Source organism: Lissotriton vulgaris, chromosome 3_1 (assembly GCF_964263255.1).
Source record: "Lissotriton vulgaris chromosome 3_1, aLisVul1.2, whole genome shotgun sequence".
NCBI lineage: Eukaryota > Metazoa > Chordata > Amphibia > Caudata > Salamandridae > Lissotriton > Lissotriton vulgaris.
In genome coordinates, this window is record NC_141689.1 from 182,594,167 (window position 1) to 182,599,904 (window position 5,738).

The following is a 5,738-nucleotide window of genomic DNA, read 5'->3' on the forward strand; positions in this document are numbered from 1 at the left end:
CAATACAGCCAAGCCCAACCTCTCGTCTGCTAACGTCTTTAACTCACACAAGCCCTTGAACGCCACCCTGCTTCAACAGACATACCCTAGCAACCCCACTATCTACACTATTCAGACCATCACCTCTGTCAGAACAAAGCATCCACCTAAACCTTCCCGAGCACCCCCACATAAGTACAATATCCCGATCACCCTTCAGAGCCCAAGTGCCCCCGTCACCAAAACAGTCTTGACAGAGCTGCGCTGTATGCTCCACAACTGCAGATCTGCAGTAAAACACAAACTTGAAATCTCCGATACCATCACCCTTCACAAACTTGACATGCTCTTCCTCACAGAGACCTGGTTCAAAGATACCTCTCACTCTATTTTTGACCTCCTATTACCCACAGGTTACTCCATATTTAGGAATGACAGAACTGACAACACCGGGGGAGGTGTTGCAGTCATCTTTAGAAACGCCCTCCAACTTAAGGCTTCTCCAATCGGTTCCTCCCTCACCTTTGAATGCCTTTCTCTTGAGCTTCAATTGAAACATCGTCCACCGCTCAGATTCCATATCATTTACCGCCCGCCTCGTAGTGGCCCTTCGTTTATAGAAGATCTCACTGACTTCATCAGCGACCAATACACACAAAGTGACAATCAGACCTTCGTGGGTGACTTTAATCTCCACTGGGGCGTACTGCAAGACTCCTCTGCGAACTCTCTGGCCACATTCCTCTCTACAAACGATCTTATCCAACACTGCATTGAACCAACCCACTCTAAGGGCGCAATCCTGGACCTTGTTATTTCTAAAGCAGGCATGCTTTCTACCTCTACCCCAATCCATGTAGATTGGTCTGACCATCACCTCATCCCATTCTCTCTTCAACTCTCACACTCTATAACTCTTGGCCAACCCAAGAGGGCCATCTCCTGGTTCCGTGATGCCAAAAATATTGATGTCGGCCCCCTCTGTGAATCAGCTTTGCTTTCACTTCCAAGGCTAGACCCAAACATAGCTGTTGACGATCTCACCTCCCAATGCCTCACAGTGCTTGCAGCTGAAATTAATGACGTCGCTCCACTCAAAAGCAAAAGGATAAGGCCCACTCCCTCAGCACCTTGGTTCAACAAATCCCTTTATGAGGAAAGGAAGCAGCTAAGATTTCTGGAGAAGCAATGGAGACAAGTGCCCTCCACAGACAATGTAGCCATGCTTCGCACAGCAAGATCCAAGTACCACAAGCATATCTTCCTTGAGAAAGCGGCGCACTTCAAAACCCTCCTTGACTCCGCCAAAAATAGACCCAAAAAACTATTCGATCTCATCAAGATTCCGAGCTGCTCTCCCCCATCCTCCGAGGTGGAGGATTCTACTAAAAGAGCAGCGGACTTCGCTATTTTCTTCGATGAAAAAGTGAAATCACTTGTGGATCAGGTCGCTCATCCTACACCTCCAGAGGAGCGCAAATCCTTAGCCATTTGGCAGAGCTTTGACCCCATCTCTGAAGATGCCCTTCTCAAGTGCATACGCGAAACAAAGCCCTCCAACCATTCTCTTGACCCTATCCCCAGTGCCATTGCCTTGGACTTCTATACCCATTCCCTTTCCTATTGGACCACTCTGATCAACCTCTCCCTCTGGCAAGGCTCCCTTCCTGTCTCCTTCAAAACTGGGCAGGTCACCCCTCTGCTTAAAAAGCCCACTGCTGATGCGAAGGACCTCAACAACTTCCGCCCAATTACTAACCTTCCCTTCCTTGCGAAGATCACAGAAAGATGTGTAGCAAAACAACTCTCTCGTCATATCAAGGACAATGATCTTCTTGACAATTGCCAGTCTGGCTTCATCCAAAACTGCAGCACTGAAACAGCCCTACTGCAAGTGGTTGATGACGCACTAAGGATACTCGATTCGGGGGGGTCCTGTCTTCTAATTCTCCTTGACCTCTCCGCAGCCTTTGACACTGTCAATCACAAAACCCTCCTCAATATCCTTCAACAGAGAATGGGCATGGAGGGCACTGTGCTTAAATGGTTTGCATCCTTCCTCTCTGACAGATCCCAAATGATCAAAATAGCGAACAGTCTTTCTTCTCCTGTGGCGGTAGGTCAGGGTGTTCCTCAAGGTTCTATACTTGCACCCACATTGTTCAATCTCTACTTAGAACCACTGGGAAACCTCCTAAGCAAATCCGGGATTCACTATCATCTCTATGCAGACGATACTCAACTCTACCTCAAGGTTGCCTCCACTCATGATCTCTCCTTCCTAAGCTCTACTCTGGACTCCATCCAAAACTGGATGTCAACTCATCAACTGATTCTGAATCCCTCCAAAACTGAATTCCTCCTCTTCTCCTCCTCACTCTCTCCTCCCCCGGTCCAATCATGGATGGATCAGATGAATCTACTAAACAATAAACCCAGCATTGTCGACAGCGCCAAATCCCTTGGAGTCATTTTAGACAAAAAACTCAACCTAACTCCCCACATCAATTCTATTGCTAAATCTGCTCGTTACCAACTGCGCCTTCTTTGGGGAATCCGACGCTTCTTCCCGGAGCAGGACCTCATCACCCTGGTGCAATCGCTGGTCCTCTCCAGACTTGACTACTGCAATTCTCTTCTTACTGGCCTCCCCAAATCTCACCTGTCCCCACTTAAGTCTGTTTTCCATTCTGCAGCTCGCTTCATTTATGGGGCCAAAAGAAGCGATCACATCACACCAATGTTATCTACCCTCCGCTGGCTTCCCTTCGAGGCTAGAGCTATCTACAAGACCGCTTGTATCACCCACAAAGCCTTGCACTCCTCCTCTCCTCGCTACCTGGCGAATAAACTGAAACTCTCTGGAGGCTCTAGACCTTCACGCAATGCGGAGAATCTACTACTTGAACCTCCCACTTTCAAGAAGGAGAGAACAATGGCCCAATCCTTTTCAGGCAACGCAGTGAGAATCTGGAACTCCCTTCCGCCTCAGCTCCGGACCACCGCCTCCTCCCAGGCCTTCAAAAGGGACCTCAAAGTTCTCCTCCTCCAGAGACACCTCCAAAAGTAATTCACGTCCTCTTGTTATTTGGAGGAAGGCTTCCCACTACTGATAATTTCCACGACCATGGAAGTGCCTTCCCAGTGTATCCCTGGGGTTGGAGTGTCTGCCTTTTTGGAGTATTTTCCATGTACCTGTGTTTTGTGCCCTTTTGTAACATGCACACACCACTTTGCCCTTGTAACACACGATTTGCGACCTTTCACATGTTTTTACCTTTGATACTGGCACAAGTGCCACCTCTGCCTACATAACACTTGTTCTTGTGCCGGAGTGTCTAGCACCTTTTGCAGTATTATACCCCAAATGATACTTTATCTTCTCTTGTAACTGCACACTTGTCACTTTTTCCTCCTGTGCACTTTTTACTACCTCATGTATTTTTGGATGCGCACAATTTTTACTACCTCATGTATTTTGTTTGCTCACAATTGTCACTATTACCTTTACTACCTCATGTATTTTTGACTGCTCACAATTTTTACTACCTCATGTATTTTGTTTGGTCACAAATGTCACTATTACCTTATGTACTGTAACGTATGCGTTTGAAATCTGTTCTTTTGTAATGTTTCTCATTATGTTTCATTTCTGTTCCTTATGTGAAGCGCTCTGACACCTTCGGGTAAAGTCCGCGCTATATAAAAATGCATAAATAAATAAATAAATAAAAGCAAAGCCTTGGCACTGGGCAGAGAAGGAGCAGTGAAACCCTCGTGTTCTGTTTAGGGGCTTCTTTTTCATCCATCCTTCAGTGGTGCCAACGGGACCAGGAGGCGAGGAAGAAGCACAGCTCTTCCACCCAGGCTCTTCGTAGCTGCAGCTTGCCCTGCGAGGAGGGGCGGCCAAAGTTTGCGCCCAGCCTTGTTTTGTGTTGCATCTGCCCAAAACCCAGGAGATGGAGCCGGGGAGGGAGCGGGTTGCAACCCGTGTCTTCAATAAACTTCCAGCCGAACAGACTCCGCGGCCGAGGTCGGGGTTCTGAACATCCACGCGCGAGAGGGCGACGAGCCGGGCATCACCCGACTGCGCGCAAAGGCGCATCTTGTGCAACACGCATCTTGTAAGGAGCCACAAACGCGCACCATCGCGGAACCGTTCTCGCAGGGTAGCTGCCCACAGACATCCCACGGTATACAGAAGCAACCGGGAGAAACACGGCGTTGGGTACCCGGGATTTAAACAACAAAGAACCCACGAAACAGAAGATACGATACAGTCCGAAACATGTAAACAACTTTGCGTGATTGGTTTTCAGGCAGTCCGTGGTGTTGCTTTCCGACTGTGCCAAGAGATGTCACAAGATAATCTCAGGGTCGTTTTGGCACGGCAGCTCCTTGGGGTTGTCTGCAACGAGCAACAGGCCCTCATGTGATCCTGCGCACATGGTGCTGGTGCAGTGAGCGTGTGTGAGGGCACACAGCTGCCCGGGGCGGGCAGGGCGCTCCCGGACAGGGAGGGCACGCACAGCTGGGGGATGCTGTCATCTCTGTGCCCACGCCCCCTGCAGCTCTCCCAGGGACACCCCTCCGACCCCCACCCCCTCTAGGCTTTCATGTAGTGCGCGTCCAGTAACACTCCAGTTTGGGACCGATGCCGGATCGCAGATCCAGGGAGGCGCAGCGAAAAATTGTCCAGGATCACACAATGCTCTTCTCGAATGTGGGCTACCAGTGGGACTCTGGTTTCAGGCTTCCAAGCTGACAACTTATCTGGGGAGGCGGTGATGTAGGAGGGGCGCAGTGCCCCATGCAAGGGGTGTGTCCCCTGGCCCAGGGAGCCTGGGAACGTCTCCAGCATCATTGTGGCGCGGCCTGAGCAGGACAGCTCCGGCCTCACGCGGATCACGTGCGCTGGAGTCAGGGGCCGGGTACTAGTTTCAGGAAGAACCAACCTGGTCTGGAGGAAGAGCCTAGAAGACTCACAGCCGGAGTGAGGTGGTCTGCAGACACCGCCAGGAAGCCGCCCAACGATGCACCGCTCTTCACTCTTCACTGGGTCTTAAAAAAGGTAATTACAGTCTACCGCCCCTTGCAGACACCTGTACAGTGTGGCTTTACAAGTTCAAAGGGGTCCGGCTTTGCAAACGTGGACCCATGTGTTAAACTCTCTGATTCGCTAATTGGGTTTCAATATGTATTTAACATTTGCGCAGGAAAGTTTCTTGATTTGTTTTGATTCCGTTAAAATCTGTGTTTTTGTTACACTGGAGAAATACCAAACATGTCCGTAATTGTTGCTTTCATAACTGCTGATATATTTTGAAGTATTTGTACCATTCACGTATAGGTATTTTAATGTTATTATGTGTAGAAAAACTGACATCCTATATCCTTTCCTTTCACTCTCCTTGTACACCACAGATATCTCACTTTACAATCTAACTTTGCAGTCAGAGAAAGGAATACGCAGCACATGGCAGGGCATTTGACCTCTAGCTTTGATGGCACAGCTAGTGTGACAAAGTAAAAACAACACCTAAAGGCATCTTCATTGCTCATTCCCATTCTGAACTTCAGCATGCTTATTTTGGGGGTGTTGCAGCAACCTGGGCACCCCTACTTCCAGCGCATATGCACCAGTGGATGCAGTTTGTGCAAACCTCCAGTTTCTTCTATTTAGTGGTTAATACTGGAGTCACTGTTCTTTAGTCCTCCAACTTTTTCTGGAGTTGCCAGGGGCTTTTGGCGATAGCCGA